At 37.6% G+C, this 19,437-nt stretch overlaps 1 protein-coding gene across 1 annotated transcript in view; it reads left to right on the top strand.

The window, feature by feature from the left end:
• The window catches only part of LOC114659307 (cadherin-22-like), a 785,264-nt gene that overhangs the window by 97,884 nt on the left and 667,943 nt on the right, over positions 1-19,437 (top strand). The gene's annotated exons all lie outside the window — the stretch shown is intronic.

Raw genomic sequence — 19,437 nt, 5'->3', positions numbered from 1 at the left:
TTATTTCGCGGGTGGCTCTGGAACGCAACCCCCGCGATGGAGGAGGGATTACTGTATAGAAAAATTAGAAGCACAAAAATAATGCAGCTCATTTTTTAATATAATACAAAATCATTTAAAGTCTGTTAAATATATATTCTGATCATGGCCACAAATTAATAAATCTGACTCCATGTTGGTGTAGATTAATAGTTTGGCAATATGGAATGTGAAACTAGACAGACATTATTTTATTTGACATGGATGTTGTACTAAGTATGCAGTCTCATAACATAATGTCTGTCTAGTTTCACATTCCATATTGTCACCTTTCCTTTAACAATGCCAATAAGAGGGTGCTGGTAGCTGGAATGCATGCCAACGAGATGCCAGAAGGCTAAGACGTTTAATAACAACAAGGTTTGCATTCATAAGTCAAGTTCTTCTTCTCGGTTAACTGGCCAGTTAGAAAGCTTTTCTCACAATTTTCAGCTTCTCTGGTTTACAAACCTGGAGATACTGATAAATTCCAAATGATAAAACATTACCAGAATATTGTGTCATCACCCAATATTATATTGGGGATCCATTTCTTATCTTACATGGACTTATTCTTTTAATAATGGTGTGACCATTTTGGCTTCAAAAGAAGCTTTAGACTTGTTCTGGAAATTCTTCTACTGTGTAATACAACTGAGTTTCCTTCAGTCTGCTACAGGCTGTGACTGTGCATTAAATCATCAGCCTCTGCAGGATTCTTTTCGTTTGCAGAATCAGAGGATGATAAAATGAACAGATTTTCACATTATCTAACACACTATGAAGTGTGTATCACACTTCACTCAACGTCTTTCGAGTATAACAAATGTGTCTGCAGGAGGTTGTCTTCTGGCCAGAACTTTTCCACAAACAGTTTAAGATATGTTGGCCATTTATATAATTTTTTCCAATGATAAAAAAGTGCATTAAAAGTTCTTTTAGAGTCAGGTATAAAACATAAGTCTTATATTGTTATAATTAAACTTTATTTGCAAACATCACTATTGAGGCAAAAGAACTGGAGCAGGTATTTTAAAAAATAAACATCCATCTATACTTTTTAATTTTCTAAGGAAGAAGCCATATTACTGCACCAATTAAGCATAATACCAGGTATGAACAGGGCCGTCATGGTTTGAGACCAGTTTTTCATTGCTTATAACTACTTTAATAAACCTTGAGGCAACTGTAGAATTGGATGGCATTTTTATTAACCTTTTTGATAGCCCGCAGTGCAAAATCCAGGTTAACGGTAAAGAAATGCAAGAGCGTTATTGACCTCATACAACGGGAAAACTAAACATAAGAAATTGTGTCCACTTCTGCCAGTAGATTTGTAAAATATTTAATCTACTTCTGTGAAAAAGCTTCTGTTAAACAAAGCTTTATCTGTCTGCTTCTCTCAAGCAAAACTAATACATACACTGTCTATCAGGTTAATCAGCTCTTTTTCCATTTTATTATTATTCTTTGTGTTTCAGATTTCTTTGCATGACTGGTGATCTCAGTTTGACTTATGGGCTTCAGTCCACTGAAAATGCAGTAATGGTTATGTGGACAGAAAAAGGTGAAATGGTGGGCGAGTTTGCTGGCGACATTGCATTGGCATTTCTCTGGAAGGAAACTGAGAAGAATTGTGAAATTGTTTTGTTACGTTGTCAACACTTTTCTTTTATCTTGCCTGAATTTTCTTTTGTGTATCTGTTCATTTACTTTTATTCAATTTGATCTTTTTTTTAGCTATTAAGTGTTTTAACAACAGGTGAAAACTAGCAGGTGTCACAGGCAGTTTAAGAACATGGTCAAGAGAACAAACACCAAAATTAAACCAGAACATTTGCCATGTCATACATACTTTTTAAAAATTGAAACACCAATGCCTAATACATACACCAAAGCTCTTTGTTGAAGATAAAACACAAGATTGCTGATCACTTGAAGTTCAAACTAACTGGCCAGCAAGAAATGCATTTAGAGAGCTTATCCACAAACTTGGAGAAGAAGGAAGACACAATGGTGGGTTAATAGAGTCACGCCAATGATGTCACATACTGTAATGTGACTACTAGGACAAATCCCCTAGCAATAGGCCCCCATGTCATAGCAACTAAACTAAAAATACATAAATGTGAAACTTGACTAACAGCACAGCATATTTAGTACAACATCTATGTCTAAAAAAATAATGTAAACTGTTAGTCCACACCAGCACTGAGTCAGTCTCTCAATTTGGTGAATAAATTTGGCACCAAATTCTATTATTATATCAGAGTTAAAACACTAACACAAAAATTGAGTGAAGACCTAACATGTACGAGACAAAAGGGTCCAACCAAGCTTGGATTCAAATGTCTCTTTAATGTCTCTTTCTTTAATTTGCTATGTTCTGTGCGTCTTGTCGGGGGTTCTCCAAGAGACTGGCCCACCTGCTCATCACTGCAAGGAATTGCCCTCAGTCCTGTAAAGGCTGAGACAGTGTCCTTGTCATTGAATACACCCATGGAGTGCTGAGTTTCCACTGTGATTTTCTCTTTGATTATTTGCGAATTAATAGATTTTTGACCTAATGCTCTGTTTTTGACTTTGAATTCTGGATTTATAATTGGGACTTGTTTGCCTTGGATTGCCATTACCTTTTCTGGCATCTCTAGGCGTGCCTTGTGTGCTCTTGGGAGCTTGTTTATTTGCCTCAGAGCATTTTTGCAAAAATAAAGGTTATTTATATTAATAAAGATTCTGGCCCTTTTCATTACTAACCAGAGTTTGCTGCCTAGTGGGCATTTTGAGCATTTTTTGGGACTTATTGCGCTTTGGTATTCTCCAGTTCATAAAAAAATCAAAGCTGTGTAACCACACTTTTTCGCTGATCGACTACACATTTCAGACAAAGCAGTTCCTGTGCTGCACTGTAAGAGAGACTTTGTGATGCAAGTCAGGGAAGAGGTCCCTAGCAAACATGCAAAATGACCTAGCAACCAATTATCATCTTCAAAAATGTGACACAGTTAAAAACTGAAACAAAAAAAAAATCTTTCTCAAACTAAGAAATAAAATTCAAACTCATAAATAAAGGCAAAATATGGTAACTAAGTATCCAAAATATACAGTTAGGTCCATAAATATTTGGACAGAGACAACTTTTTTCTAATTTTGGTTCTGTACATTACCACAATGAATTTTAAATGAAACCATTCAGATGCAGTTGAAGTGCAGACTTTCAGCTTTAATTCAATGGGGTGAACAAAATGATTGCATAAAAATGTGAGGCAACTAAAGCATTTTTTAACACAATCCCTTCATTTCAGGAGCTCAAAAGTAATTGGACAATTGACTCAAAGGCTATTTCATGGGCAGGTGTGGGCAAGTCCGATGTTATGTCATTATTAATTAAGCAATTAAAAGGCCTGGAGTTGATCTGAGGTGTGGTGCTTGCATATGGAAGATTTTGCTGTGAACAGACAACATGTGGTCAAAGGAGCTCTCCATGCAGGTGAAAGAAGCCATCCTTAAGCTGCAAACTCAGCAACGCAAAAAGACCTGGACGTCCACGGAAGACAACAGTGGTGGATGATCGCAGAATCATTTCCATGGTGAAGAGAAACCCCTTCACAACAGCCAACCAAGTGAACAACACTCTCCAGGGGGTAGGCGTATCGATATCCAAGTCTACCATAAAGAGAAGACTGCATGAAAGTAAATACAGAGGGTGCACTGCAAGGTACAAGCCACTCATAAGCCTCAAGAATAGAAAGCCTAGATTGGACTTTGCTAAAGAACATCTAAAAAAGCCAGCACAGTTCTGGAAAAACATTCTTTGGACAGATGAAACCAAGATCAACCTCTACCAGAATGATGGCAAGAAAAAAGTATGGAGGAGGCGTGGAACAGCTCATTATCCAAAGCATACCACATCATCTGTAAAACATGGTGGAGGCAGTGTGATGGCTTGGGCGTGCATGGCTGCCAGTGGCACTGGGACACTAGTGTTTATTGATGATGTGACACAGGACAGAAGCAGCCGAATGAATTCTGAGGTGTTCAGAGACATACTGTCTGCTCAAATCCAGCTAAATGCAGTCAATTTGATTGGGCGGCGTTTCATGATACAGATGGACAATGACCCAAAACATACAGCCAAAGCAACCCAGGAGTTTATTAAAGCAAAGAAGTGGAACATTCTTGAATGGCCAAGTCAGTCACCTGTGGGGTATTTTTTGTATGTGGATTAGTCGTTTAGCCAGATGTAATTGTTGATGATTTGGCCTGAACCTGGATCTGTCGGTTTTTCGAAACTCTTGCTGGAAGTGTTGTCATAGCAACACATCCTAATTCTCAAACCTGCTCGGAGCAGGTTTGTTCTACGTAAACAAGGATTAGTTTACACAAGTAATCAGTGACGGTGCGTGGAAGTCATCCAGTCATGGCTTCGCCGTTCATGAATGAGCGACCAATTGATATTGATGCGCAAATTATACGAAGAGAATTTCATATAAAGAGGGTTTTGCGCGATCGGCAAGATCCTTTATTGCTCCTGGAGGAAATTCTTTTTGAAAGATACCGCTTTAGCCTAGAGGGAATATTGTACCTCAAAGATTTATTAGCACCTTATAGTCGAAGTCAAACTTGGCGAAGTCGGGCTCTCACAACCACACAGACAGTATTACTTTGAGGTTTTTTTACAAGCAGCACTTTTTTATATACTGTAGGCGATGCGGAAAATCTAAAAGTGCAGTTTGCCAGGCAATTCGTAAAGTCTGTTTGGCTCTGAAATATTTCCTTCGGGTTTTCATTGTGTTTCCTGGACACCTGCGTGTGCAGACAAAAGAGGCGTTTCATGCCATTGCAGGTAGGTAATACACAGGCTAAAACACCCACAGTTCCATGAAGAATCTCAATCAGCCTAACATTCTCATTACCAGGATTTCCAAATGTGATTGGGGCACATGGGATTGATCAGAGTGGAGTTTGATCAAACATTATTTGGAAAATGTACCTCTCCTCCTGATGAATAATCAGACACAGTGTCTTCATCAAATATTTGACCTTCGTCAATATCTCGTTGGTCAGACACAGGTTCAAGGGATATGACATTCCCTGCAACTGACCCAACAAAAAAGAGGGCTATATGGAACATACCTATGGCACACATGGAGGACAAATATATGCAATGACCATCCTTTACCTGAAATGAAGTGACCACTGCATCCTGCCACTGGTTCTGAGGAGGAGCTTCCCCCTGGAATGCCCTCAGAAACAGGGTGATGGGCATTTTGCTGGAGAGCCAACTCTTCTGCAGGGGTTAGGTCTGGACCGTGTGGACCTCCACCTGTTTTTTGCTTGTCTGCCTTCTTATTAGCTTTAAAATTAATGTTTTTTATATTATAAAAGATTATTTATGTCAACAATTCTTTAAATAGTTATATACCAATATTTACCAGTTTGAAGTATATTCTTGTACTTCACTTTAACCTGTTCCCATGTTCTCCTTGTGCTCACGTTTGATCTGGAATTATGACATATTAAATAATAATTAATCTGACACATAGGAAATGAAACGCTGCATTCAGTAAGTACAATGCACACTACTTAGTGTTTAATTTGTCGGCCACTTTTTGCCAGCCATCTTTTCTGGTCTGGGCTGTTTTTGCAGTGTTACCCTTTGTGCATATTAAATCTTGAAATTCTTCATGTCCTTCGAATAAAAGGTCTTGCGCTGCGTGTGTGAAAAAAAAATGCACCCATTCTTTCGTCATTCTGTTACAGCCTATCAAAGACTTGGTGATCATGTCTTCTAGACTCAATATGTATGGGCCTTTCACATAGCGCGGGCATGTGCATTCATCTCATATGATTAGATCCAGCTAGACTAATCTAATACAAGGCTGAGTTTGAAAAACCGACCTATCCCGGATGAGTGTCACCGGCATTAACTTATCCAAGATGAGGCACCTGATCTTGGATGATTTAAGTGACGTACGAAAAATACCCCCTTGATCTTAACCCAATTGAGCATGCATTTCACTTGTTGAAGACTAAATTTCGGACAGAAAGGCCCACAAACAAACAGCAACTGAAAGCTGCTGCAGTAAAGGCCTGGCAGAGCATTAAAAAGGAGGAAACCCAGCATCTGGTGATGTCCATGAGTTCAAGACTTCAGGCTGTCATTGCCAGCAAAGGGTTTTCAACCAAGTATTAGAAATGAACATTTTATTTCCAGTTATTTAATTTGTCCAGTTACTTCTGAGCCCCTGAAATGAAGGAATTGTGTTAAAAAATGCTTTAGTTGCCTCACATTTTTATGCAATCGTTTTGTTCACCCCACTGAATTAAAGCTGAAAGTCTGCACTTCAACTGTATCTGAGTTGTTTCATTTAAAATTCATTGTGGTAATTTACAGAACCAAAATTAGAAAAAAGTTGTCTCTGTCTAAATATTTGTGGACCTAACTGTATATATATAAAAAAAAAATATCTACAGCACACAAACATTTTCTAATCTGGGACAGTGGGTTTCAGAAACTTTAACAGAGCCCTCTTCCCAATAAATGGTCTCCAGATGAGTCTATGGGCTCATGAGGCATCCAGGAACAATCTTTGGGGCGCCACAGTACCAGAGAACAAGATATTCCATTGAGGAGTGTCTCTTAGGAGTGTCTAAAATTTGCTGCACTTCACATTTAGGGTTTTACCTGGAACTGCACTGGAACTGGTGGTGCGGGACTACTTCCAAAAATTCTATTTCGAGATCTTCATGAATCTCTATGTTTTAGACCTCTCTGAGTCCAACCATTTTTGGAATTATGTCTGTATGTCTGTGTGTGTGTGTGTTTGTGAACATGATAACTTGAGTACGCTTAGGTCAACCAAATTTTGCATACAAGTATTAGGTGCAAAGCGTAGATTTCTATCAACTTTTGAGCTATTTCTGCTAACTGTAAGTGGTACTTTTTTATTCATGCAGCTGCAGAGTCCAATATATTCAACTTTACTTTTATATTTGTTCAATTTATTATTAATTTGATTTGTTGTTGATGGTTTTTTAATGTATATAATATAAAAATATAATCATTGTCTTGCGGTTTACTCCTCAAATATCCATCCCCATATCTGAGTATATGAGAAAGTCTAAGGGAGACCACTCCCGATTTTTTACTATGGTATAGGGAGTGAGGAAACACAGTGTACACTTTCAGAAAGTAGCCTTCAGTCCAATATCTTCAGTGGAAAGCCACGCCTTATCCCAACATACAAAAATCAGAAGCTTTTCACACTTGAGATTAGTGAATCACTTAGCCTCGGTAATTGCATTACTCAGATTGTTCTTGTAACCTTGCTTTTTATTTTCAACTTTGACACTATTAAATTGCAAAATCTGTCAAAGGTTATGTTAATAATTGTCTGCACATCATCATGTGTCTGAAACACTGTTGTAACCATTTAGCAAAAACATGTGTTAAGTTAACTGGTGACTCTATGTTGACTCGGGTTAAATAAATTAAGGTGAGTGTGGGTGTCTGTAATGAGTTAGAACCACATGGTTAACTCCTGCCTTACATCCGATGTGTCTGGGATAGGCTCTGCCCCCCAGTGATTCTAAACTGGGTTAGAGGGCTAGAAACTTTAAGAAACTTAAAGGGCTAGAAACTGTCACTTTCCTGCTCCATTGACAGAGTGAGGAGATCATTCCTCCCTCACACTATACGACTCTTCAATTCCACTGCATTGTTATCACTCTTTAATTTAATATTTTCTTTATCAGCATGCTGCTGCTGGAGTATGTGAATTTCTCCTTGGGAAAATCTATCTATCTTTCTATCTATCTATCTAGAAAATAAGTGAAAGATGGAAGAATGATATACTAGCATGTGTGCTGTAGATAAGCCATGACGAATGCATTAATCTAAATGCCAGTGTTTCGACGTGAGCTACTATGTCAAATTACGACTTCATTAGTAGTCTTTCAGGGCTGATGTCAACTTTTGTCAAAAGGAGGGGCTGACGTTGGTAATCAACTGAAAACGTTACATTTTAGTTGGACTCTCTTTGCTAGGAGGAAAGTTAGCTTCATTGGTATGACTGAGATTCCTTGCACTTGCGTGAGCAGCAAGGAGGAAACAATGGCAAAAATAGCATTGATATCTGGCAAGAGATTGAAGTAAATGTGTAAAGCAAAATATTCCATGGACAACCTTTTGCATATTATTGCTGAATTCGACGCTGACTTGTCGGACTCCAATTCTGATAAAATTGAAAATGAATATGATGTACCAGCATCAGCTGATCAGTCCCCAGCTGATGGCGGTTCATGTAGTTGACATGCCTATGGCAACATTGGCATAGGAGGACCACAACTTGCAATGACAAGATGTGCAAGCCAGATTGTGCTGCACTGCGACAAACTGGCGATCACAACACACAGTAACAGACATTTTATGTTTATTTCTGCATTTCTTTGTCTGCTTTTCATGTGTTTTTTGGGAAAAAAAAAAATTCAGCCCCCAAGGAGTTAAAAGATCAGTTTTGTTTTTTAATCATTTGAGCATGTTTTTTACAATCATAATGTTCTTTCATGTGTCCCAGATACTTGCTTTGTTGAGTAAAGCTGCATTTTAGTTTAAAAACAAAAATAAATGATCTCCTCAAGAGATTCACTGAAACTAAACAATAGTGATGACAAACCTTATCAAATGCAGTTATGTTCCAGCTCATTTGACATAACTGTGAATTCAAATCATTAAAAAAAATTGCACTTGTAATGTGATTCTCAAACAAGTACACACTTGGACAGAAACTGTTAAAAAGTATGTAGTGAATGTAGTGAATAGAGACAAAATCCTGCACTGCAAAGGCTATAACCACAGGGCTTCTTCCTAAATCACCTGCCCCCAATTTCTCCAGTCTGTGCATTTTAAACTGACACCAGGGTTTCAGGAGCTAAAGATACTTAACAAAAGACTTGATGCTGAGGGAAAATGAAAAGATAACATTGCTGCTGTCAGCTCAGGAGCTTGGTGGCTCAAGGTACTGAAGCTTAACAATTAATTTGCACATTGTAATGAGCGCAGTAACTGGAGACAGACAGACACACACGTAGACCACCGCAGGTACTAGACTCCACACATTTGAGAAATGCCTCTTCTACTTCTTGTGTTTTTCTTAAGTAATCTTCTGTGGCGTTTCATTATCAGCTCTCTTAACAGCAATCCTTTTGATGGACAGTGACACACCATCTATTTCAAATGCATATGTTGCAGTTCATACCAATATAGCTGCCAATTCTTTCAAACTTACATCAACCCCTACATTATCATCATAATGCTGAACAACAGAGAACGCACACAACACCTGCGACAACATACTGCTTATGTTTACCATTCACCCATTGATGCCTTTGAATGCCAATGTATAATCTGGTGTTACAAAATGGTTTATCCCTTGCATCAGATTATATTTACTTTTAAAACAGGGTATGTTTATTTTTTCAATCTTCTGTCATGTCCCTTGTGTTTTGTGGGTGGTCCCATTAGAGTTAGGACCACCTGCCTTTCCTATAAAGTAGGGATGAGCAATGACGGTCCTGGAAGGCCGCAGTGGCTGTAGATTTTTTTTCCAACCCAATTGCTTAATTAGGGACCAATCATTGACAGTCTCAGACCTTATTTAATTTTATAGGTCGTGACTCTACAATGTTAGGATCCTATATTATAGATTTTTTCCTTTCCAAGGATATCATCCAAATGATTTGAAGACTAAAATGGATAATTTTCAGTCTGTCACATTCTTCTCTTAAGTGTTTTATTAAACCAAATAGTGCATGATGAATCCACACAAATGGAAATAAGTTAGACGGAGAACTGCTGGCTCTTTTCTCATTCGTATCTTATTGCTAATAAGACTGAAACAAACAATTAAAGGTGGGGAACCTTAATAAGCGAGACCGCTAAAACGAAGCATCAAAATGTCAGTAGAGCAATAAGTGCTTCATCAGCAATAATTGACTTCTCATTAAGAAACTGAGTTGGAACAAAAACCTGCAGCTACTGTGGCCCTCCAGGACCGACATTGCCCACCCATGTTATAAAGGCTGGGGAGACTCACTGGTCAAGCATTGTTCACTCGCATTCTCTTTTTTTTGGTTAGTACCCTTCTATTGATTGTTTGATTCGCTGGATTTCTAACATCTGCTCTGTTTTTTAACCACTCTTATCTGATTCTGTACTTTGGTTGCCATCGGATTGCTTTTGGGCATATCCATTTCACCTTTATACTCTCTTATGAGCATTCTTGCGTTACAGAGAATTTTCATGGAACATATATATTTTCTTATTTATAAAGATTCTTTGTATGCCCTTATACATTTATGGTAATCCTTTCTCTATTTGAGGCATTTACTAGTATTTTGGAACTTTACAGTTTTGAGAGCAGTGTCAAACCCTAACCTAAGCCTAACCCCAACCCTAACCCTCAGAAACCAGCAGGTTAGATTTGGAGTTGAGTGTGCCTCTGATGTGTGCTCCAGTAACAGTCTTGGCTTGCTTCCCATCTAGTTTGGAGGCCCTTGTAAAGACTGTAGAGAAGAACCGCTCCCCCTCCCCCAGCCCAGCCAAATCGGTAGGTTGGTATTAGTGCTTGTACTTAAAAGTGCCTAATGTTACTCTGGTTCCCCATTCAGGGTTGGTTTCTGCCTTGAACCACATGCTGATGAAAGAGACCCTGGCTGTTTTCTGAAATGTTTTCAGAGCATTACACTTGCTTGCCTGCGTGAGGCTAGTAACACTTCTGTCCTAAAGGGACAGGTCAAGAAGCAGATTTCAGCACAAACGTAGTTGCAGAATGGCTCAGGTAATTCAAAGCAATAACTTGCTAAATGCTTTATTTTTTTACTGAATGACAGGAAATGTCGCTAGCAGTTAAAATGTAAACAATATGGACTAAATTATGACTACACAAATATGTTGACTGTTTGAAAGCAGTTTTTCAATATCTGTGAGGTACCATCTAGTACATGAATCATTCATAAATGTGCATACATTCTGTGCAGAAACGCAAGCATTTCATACTGAAACACATACATAGTTGCTTTCTTTGTCAAATGTCACAAAGAAATTCAAACACTTACATAGGTTACCACTTCACACTGAAATTCATACATTGTACTGACATCGTTTTTCACAAACACTGTGCTGAAATGCCTACACAGCATACTGAGATTTTATATCCTCTGTGTTAAAATGCTTATACAAAAAAAAAGATATTTTCAAATTAAATCTTACATAATTCTGTTGTATTTGAAAATCTCCTTTACCAACTGAAATATCACGTGAGGTATCGCAATGAGTGTTCTATGCTGAAATGTTTTTTGGAGCAACATCTACAGTACACACACTGAGATATGTTTGTCTGTGTGTCCAACAATGCTCCTTTTTTTCAAGAGGGTATTACAGAATGAATTTCTTTACTTGACAAAAAACACCCCACGGTGTTGTGATGCTGTCCTGGAAAACTTACTGGTACCTGTGTTTATACAGAATTTTAAATCACACAGCTTAAGAATGACCTTTAAGAAACTTCACTTACTGTGTGTAACTGACATTTTACAGATAGATTGTACAAAATAAATGAGCTTATAAATGTAATTCTGTTAATCTCTTTTAAATAATTACAGGCTGCAAATATTCAATATGAACAGTATATGTTTCAAGGTGCAGTAACAGCCTTTCACATTTTACATGGATGTCATAAGACAGAATTTATCCTTGGAACCAACGTTGAATCAAAGGATGCAGCAATGTGCACACTAACACTCACCGGCACCAGCATAATTTGGTGACCCCAGTCACCAAACGAACACACACACACACACACACACACACACACACACACACACACACACAAACACACACACACACACACAGAGAGAGAGACTGGGGGCAATTAAGCACCAGTCACATAACCTAAATGTCTTTGGATGGTGGGAGGAAACCAGAGAACCTGGAGGAAACCCACGCAGAGAGAGGCAGAACATGCAGACTCCACGCAGGGAAGGCCCAGGACATGAACTTGAGTCTCTTTACTGTGAGGCAGCAGCACTACCGCTATTTTATTAATGGTATTTTCAAAAATAATAATTTTTGTCTTATTAAAAAAACTATAATAACAAGCTGTCTCATATATTCTATTATTGATATGTCTGCCAAAGACAAGGAAGCAGTTTATTTGTCTTCTATGGTTGGGTTTTGGACAAGAGTGGCATTCCTGTTACTCTTCTCTAATTTTATCAACACTTAATAATATACAACAAAACTAGAATAAAGTGTTTTGTTAGATTTAATAGCATCAGATGATTATAAGTTAACATTACTTTGATAAAAGTGGACTAATTCTGTACCAGGATATTATGCAGTAACTACAACTACTAGCTTTAACAGAATTTTCTTGTAGATACAATTGCATTCAGCACATTTCACCTATAAGCACTCTTGGTCAAAGCAGATACATACTTACCACGTATATCTGTTTACTCTGTCAGGGAATGAGTTTAATTAAGAATACAGCACTGTTTCTCATCTTATGTATAGTCCCTGCTGCAAGATGATGACTTTCTTGAACAATGTTTCAATCTGAAAGTTTCACTTAAGGAGGATCAGCATCACCTTTTCCCCTTAAAAATTCTTGTAATAGAGGGAGCCACAAAGTCATGGACCTGCTAGCTAAAGTTTGTTAGTAGGGGCATTTATGTCTAAACGAACTAATGCAAGGCATAGATCTAAAATATTGGGATTACTGGGTTCCATTGATAGTGTAGGCATGCCATTTTTATTAATTTGTTTCACATTTGGTGTATGTGTTTTTTTTAACCAATTTAGCTAGAACATTGTTTCATGATTCAGACGTGCACTTTACTTCTGAAATCCTTTACTCCACATGTGTTTCCACTTGTCTCCCTGGATTCTTTTACGTGTCCCGTTGTTTGCCATGAAAACTCCACCCACTCTAGATGAATGTGCATCACGATTTCCTGTTTTACTCTTTGTGGTCATAAATCGGTTATAGTCTACTGGGCTCCAGGCTAATGTATTACTTACAAGCACAAAATAATTGCAGCCAATGTTGGTTAAGATGGTGCTAATTGTTAAAGCCATGTTTTCTGCCTGACATATTTTTGTTTTCTGTTTTTGTTATATTTGAATTAGAATTTTTCATGTTGTTTCTTTCTGTTACATTTGAAATTAATACTATTTTGATCTAAATGTGAGTCTTTTCCTTGTGTTCTCTGGGTGATACCCCCAAGATGCGGTGCCACCCTGACATCACCGCTTCCGGGACCTACCTCTAGCTTTAAATCCAGGAAAAGAGGATCTCAGGAAATGGTGCACTGAAGCTTTTTTAAAGTCAATTGTGACAATTGTTTTATGATTGGATTTACTAGTTTATTTCCACTCTTTGAGATTTTGGGGTTATTGCTTACGGGATCTCTTTTGGGATTTGTTTGCATTGAAGACAACATCTGTTTGTCTCTTTAGAGAATTTTTCATGTATCTTTCCTTTTTGAATAAATTTTTTCATTTGATAAAGTTTCTGCACTTTAAATTTTCTGTACAAGAAGGAGTTATCATGTTTTCTCCCTCGTAATGTATTTTTGATATTTTTGGACTTTAAAGTATATTTTGAACTTTAAAAGCAAATTTCAACATTTTTCGGCCTGCTAGGCTAAAATCTGGTTGTAGCAATTGTGAATGAGCTTCTTGTGGGCCGACCAGTGAAGGTCCCGGCCTACTTTATGGGTATTTTTGTCAAGCCCCAACACCTATTTTGATATGATTATGACACCTGTTCACAATACCCATGCAATACCGATACTTTACAAAAAAAACAGGTAATCTGTAAATTAGTAGCCCCTGAGTATCAATCAGTAAAAAACATCTTACTATGAAGCTAGATTTAAAAATATTTAGAGTCGGACCCATATCTCTGGCAACTGAAGCATTGTTCATGTATTTATGTAACTCAAATCTACAGCTTCACCCTCAGCAGCTTTGACCTATTTTATGACTAATGGGCTGGTTTTAATTTGAGAAGAAGACAGAATTATGAACTAGTAACATTACATACATCTGCATCACCTATCTTAAAGTCAATGGTGAAGTGTCTTATAAATATTCATTATTTTGATATATCCAATTAAGATGCTGTGATCGGATTCACAGACTTGTAATAAAATATTTAACACTTTTTTCCTCAAAAAAAACATCTACATGATCTAAAGAGTTTTCAAAAGTACATCATAGTATACATAAAATGGTTAGAAGATACCTTTAAGGTTCAGCTGGTATTGCCTATTTTGTTCCTGATCTAAAGGGCATATTCTACTAAGAGAGCCTAAGGAAATTAAACCTGCTACTTGAAAACAGAACTAATTGTCAAACTATCAATGATGTTCTTCCCCTAAAGTTAAAAAGTGAAATACTTACACAGTGACAGGGCACATACATTGAGGAAGGAAATCAGGAATCACTTCTTCACATAAAGAATGTAGAATTCAGGATCAAACTACTGTGTGTCATAGTGAAAATGAAACCTTTGATATCGTTTTAAAATGTGTCTGAATGAAACATCAGGACAGCTTAGCTATTAGCTAATGAAATGGGCTTGATGGACGGAATGGCCTCCTCTAGTTTGTCAAACGTCTTATACTTTAATGAATCTAATGGACTCTTAATGAAAAGCCACAACTGAGATGAACAAAGATGTACAGTGTAAACAAGGCACCAGCTGCATAGTAGCTGAAGAATAATCATTTTTAAAGGTTTATTTCATTTTCTTTTCAATAGTGAGAATTAAACTTTGGTCACTAAAATATTAGCCTATAGCTTTTTGGTAGATCTGCCCCTTTATGTCTGGTTTTATTTTATGTGTCCTTGTTCTACATTTACAGTATGTTAATTAATAAACAATTTATCACAAAAAAAAGATGAAAGACATTTAAAATGGGTAGTATGAGAATTTTAACAAAAAACAGTCTTGGTTAACAGTTCCTGCCAATTTTTAAGATGATGCTGTGTTATTGTTTCTATAAAGAATATTCTTTTGTATTTTTTCATAATGATATAATGGATATTGATACAGCTTGTCAGGTGGGTCAGTGATGTCATGTGAAAAAGAAAGTACACCCCATAAATATTTCTGACGTTGTCAATATATCTGGCAAACAGATCATTTTCATACAATCAGTGTCTGCAGATAAAGTGATATACAGTACAGTACTTGAATTAAAACGCAAGGAAAATTTGCACTTTCCATCATTTATTCAACCAAAATATCAACATATGTACACCCTTGACCTCAGTAGCTGGCACTGCTGTCTGTAGCAGAAATTACTTCTTGGAAAGTGTTTTGCATAATTGCCCACCAGTATCTAATATATCTATCTATCTAATATCGACCGAGTGGAATTTTTGAACACTCCTCCATGAAAAATTCCTTTAGTTGGAAAAGGTTTGTGGGTTTTCTTACATGCGATGCCCATTTTATCCCTATCCTCCGCCCCAATAATATTTCAATGGAATTTAAATCAGGCCAGTCCATAACCAAGTATTCCTTGGTAGATTTGCTAGTGTTCTTTGGGATCATTATTGTGTGGGAAAGTCCACTTCTGGTTCAGCTTCAACTTTTGAACAGATGGCATCACATTCTCCTCAATTACATTATGATATAATGTAGAATTCATAGTAGACTTGATGACTACAAGCTTCCTAGGTCCTGAGGCAGCAATTGAGCCCCAAACCATAATATTTCCATCAGCATGCTTCACAGCTGGTATGACTTCTTTTCCTGAAAGGCTGTTTTTGGTTTGTGCCAAACATGTCTGCTGTAACTGTTGCCTCTTTGATTCATCTATCTAACACACTGTTCCAGAAGGTCTAGTCTTTGCCTAAATGTCCAAAGGCAAACTGAAGTCTTGTTGTAATGTTTCTTTTGGACGGGGGAGGCTTTTCAATGGCACATCTCACACATGGGTTTACAAATTTGTGCAATCTCTGATTGTAGTTTCATGCTTTTTGGCATCAACTTTTCCCAGAGTTACCTACGACAAAATTTTGAATTTCTTTGAGATTTTGTTTGGTATCAAATGGTCAGCTCTTGGGCCAGTCCTGAACAAAATAGCATTTGTTTGAAACCTACACTTGCAGATGATTTTCCTTACAGAGGAACGATTGATTTCAAATAGTTTTTAAATGCCTTAACAGACTTATAGACATTCATAAGCTTCCTTCTGAGAGCTTTAAAGAGCTCTTTTGATCTTGGCATGATGGCACCACACCTGTCAATAACAAAGAGAACACAAGATCCTTGATATCTTCTGTTTAAATAAGACAAAGCCCACCTCCATACTGCTTAAGGACGTCCTGATCATAGGCAACAAATCTGAAACATCTGATTTTAATTTGATGGATCTGAAGTAGGGGTGTTCTTTTCCCCCCATGACAAATCTGCATTTTTGTTAATTTAGAGAATAAATACATGTCAGTTTTATGTGTTTTTTTTTTAGTATATCACCATTATTTGCAGGCTCTGTTTGAATGAAGATCTAAGTTTGGTCCTGATGGGCCATAGTGGTTGCAGGATTTCTTCCAACTTAGTTGCTTAATTGAAAACAATTCTTGCCAATAACAGATGTTAAAATTATGACTTGTTAAAGTTTTAACTCCACCATATCAGGTCAGTCTAAATCATAGATGTTTTCCTTTCTAGTGATATAATCTAAATGATTTGAACCCTGAAATGGATGAGTAATTTTCAGTTTTGTCAGTCAGTCATTGTGCAATCCGCTATATCCTAACACAGGGTCACAGTGGTCTGCTGGAGCCAATCCCAGCCAGCACAGGGCACAAGGCAGGAACAAAACCCGGGCAGGGTACCAGCCCACCGCAGGGCACACACACACTAGGGACAATTTAGAATCACCAATGCACCTAACTTGCATGTCTTAGGACTGTGAGAGGAAAGCAGAGCACCCAGAGGAAACCCACGCAGACACGGGGAGAACATGCAAACTCCACGCAGGGAGGACCCAGGAAATGAACCCGGGTCTCATAACTGCGAGGCAGCAGCGCTACCCACTGCGCCACCGTGCTGCCCTCACCAAGAACAGATTTTATTTAATTTCATGACTTGTTAGTGTTTTAACTCTACCATGTCAGGCCATTCTTAAATCATTGGTTTTTTTTTTCCTTTCTAATGATGCATGTTTCATCCAAGTGATTTCAAGCCTAAAACGGATGAGTAATTTTCTGTTCTTCACCTTCTCTTCAGTTTCCTTCTCAGTACTTCAATAAACCAAACAGTGAATGATGGATACACACGGGTGCAAATGGGGACAAGCTAGATGTAGAAGTGATAGTTCCTTTATTATTTGCATCTTATTGCTAATAAGGAGCAGTTAAAATAATGAATAGAGCCGTTTAAGACTAAAATAAGCAATTAAGAGTTCAAAATATTAACTAGCAAAACAACTGAAATGAAGCACTTGCATGAACGGTTTCTCATGAAGCAATTGGGTTGGAACAAAAGCCTAAATCCACTGTGGCCCTCCAGGACTGACGTTGCTCAGCCCTGATTTAAAGGGTCAGACTCTTAAATGGCAAATCAATTAAATGAAGTTAATTAGCAGCAAAAACTACTCACTAATTAAGAAAATGGTTAGAATGAAAACCTGCAGCCACTGTGGCCTTCCAGAATTGGAGATGGCCACCCCTGATCGAATGTTTGACTGTTTAAATATGTTGAAAAAGTAAACAATTTCCAGGGGTCTACTTACTATTTCACATGACTGTATGTTAATTGATAAATATTTTATTGCAAATAAATGAAAGATAGTTACAATGGATAGTATAAGAATTTTACAACAAAGCAACTGATTAGTAGCTCCTGTCATTTTAAGATGATGCTATATTATTGTTGCTATAAAGAATATTGAAGCTTGCAACTTTTTCCTAATGATATAATGAATAATGACACAGCTTGTTGGGCAGGTCATGTATTTTGAATGTAAAACTTGCAGTCCAGCTTCTTCATCCCTTATTCTACACAATGCACTGCTTGTCTGACTTCCTCGAGGAGCCTCACTTACACGTTTAACTTATTTCATTCATTTCTGCTGGGCTCACTGGCCAGTGTAATGATGTCTTTTCTGCAGTCTGCCTCTTGGCAAAGATGTTCGCAGACTGTGAGGTACCGTAAATAAACATGTTTAAAAAAAGATTACAGACAAAAAATGGTGTTGCATGGTGTCCCTAAAAAAACAAGCTCTACTATTTCAGAGGAATTTCTTGAAAGGAGTTTCACTTTAATGAGGGTCACTTCAAAAACAGGTTAAGAACTTATAAAATCCACAACATATTGGCCCTGAAAATGCATAGGGTTATAAAATAGAAAGTATACAGTGGATTCAGAAACTATTCAGAACCCTTTATTTTATTCCCATTTTGCTGTGTTTCAACGTTGTACTAAAATTATTTTATATTCATTTTTTTAAGCAACATTCATCCCAGAATGACAATGCTAAAACAATCAGTCAGTCATTTCCCAACCTGCTGAATCCTAACACAGAGTCAAGGGGGTTTGCTGTTTGCAATCCCAGCCAGCACAGGGCGCAAGGCAGGAACAAATCCCGGGCAGGGTGCCAGCCCACTGCAGGGCATGCTAATTTTAGAAATATTTGCAAATTTATTAAAAATAAAAAATCTGACACATGTATTCAGACCCTTCACTCAGTACTTAGCTGACAACCAATTACAACCTCAATTACATCCATTTATAAATCAGCCGAGTCCAATTCTGGGGCTGCATGGAGACAAAAACTGTCCTAGTATCACTGAATGCAGACACAACAAATGGTGGATTAGTATGCACTCCTCACACTATAAAGGACCCAATTTGATCAAAAAAGCATAATAATTAAATTAACAATAATAAAAATGAAGGGGGTCTATTTGTAGAGGGGGTGGTGCAATGGCTAATGCTTCTCCTTAACAGTTCTGGGAAATCCTAATTAGTCACATTAGTGTTGAGTTGGCATGGCCTTCATGTGTTTCCATGTAATCTGGTTTGTCTATTGTCTATTACAATGCCCAATTTAAACTGGCCCAATATGTATTCTGTATGAACGTGTGTGCCCTGTGATGGACTGGTGTCACACCTGGCTGAAGTCAGCACTCACTACAACTTTGTAATGGATGTGTCAGGTTAAAAATGGATAACTTCATGCTTATGAATATTTCAAAGAAGCTAAAAACTTTCATTTTTAGTCTTCACTCAAAACTGATCATAAATGTCAGTCATTGTCCAAATCGCTATATCCTAATACAGGGTCGCGGGGGTCTGCTGGAGCCAATCCCAGCCAACACAGAGCACAAGGCAG

Source organism: Erpetoichthys calabaricus, chromosome 10 (assembly GCF_900747795.2).
Source record: "Erpetoichthys calabaricus chromosome 10, fErpCal1.3, whole genome shotgun sequence".
Classification (NCBI taxonomy): Eukaryota; Metazoa; Chordata; class Cladistia; order Polypteriformes; family Polypteridae; genus Erpetoichthys; species Erpetoichthys calabaricus.
This window is presented reverse-complemented; position numbering and strand designations above follow the sequence as displayed.